Raw genomic sequence first — 651 nt, forward strand, 5'->3', positions numbered from 1 at the left:
GAGCATAGAAAAGTATGGGTAGATAGTATATTGGATTTTCTAATCCATCACCCAGCTTCAATTCATGTCCAATATTGTTTTGTCTCTGTCTCACTCCCTCCCACTGCACTCCCCAATTATTTTGAAGCAAATCTCAGATATATCATTTCATCCATAGTTTCTTTAATATGTATTTTTAAAAGATATGTTTTCTTTTAAAAATATAACCACAATATCATTATCACACCTAAACATTTAGCTATTTCTTCAGATATATGACAAATGGACTTAATTGTTTCTCTTTTTATTTTTTTTAACCATTGGTTTGCTTGAAGTTGGTATCTGCCAAGGTTCTTATATTGCATTTGGTTGCTATTTATTTGTCTCTTTTAATCTATAAGCTCCCCCTCTTTTGTTTTCCCTTTAATTATTTAAGAAATCTAGTTGTTTTGTCTTATAGTTTCCTGTCACATTCTGGATTTTGTTGATTGTATCACTGTAAAGTAATTTAACTTGTTTTTATATTCCTCATATAGCCCGTAAACAGATAGGCTTGATCAGATTTTGGTTCAATTTATTTAATGCCGTCTCTTGAAGCTGGGTGAAATCATACTCCACAGATGCCCAGAACTTCCAGATTTGAGTCCCTACTGTATTCCCCAAAGAATGTGT

At 32.3% G+C, this 651-nt stretch overlaps 1 protein-coding gene across 1 annotated transcript in view; it reads left to right on the forward strand.

Annotated features, from left to right (window-relative positions):
- Positions 1 to 651, forward strand: part of LOC105003854 (malignant T-cell-amplified sequence 1) — an 8,324-nt gene that overhangs the window by 7,365 nt on the left and 308 nt on the right. The gene's annotated exons all lie outside the window — the stretch shown is intronic.

The sequence above is a fragment of the Bison bison genome, unplaced genomic scaffold (assembly GCF_000754665.1).
Source record: "Bison bison bison isolate TAMUID 2011002044 unplaced genomic scaffold, Bison_UMD1.0 scf7180017857754, whole genome shotgun sequence".
Classification (NCBI taxonomy): domain Eukaryota; kingdom Metazoa; phylum Chordata; class Mammalia; order Artiodactyla; family Bovidae; genus Bison; species Bison bison.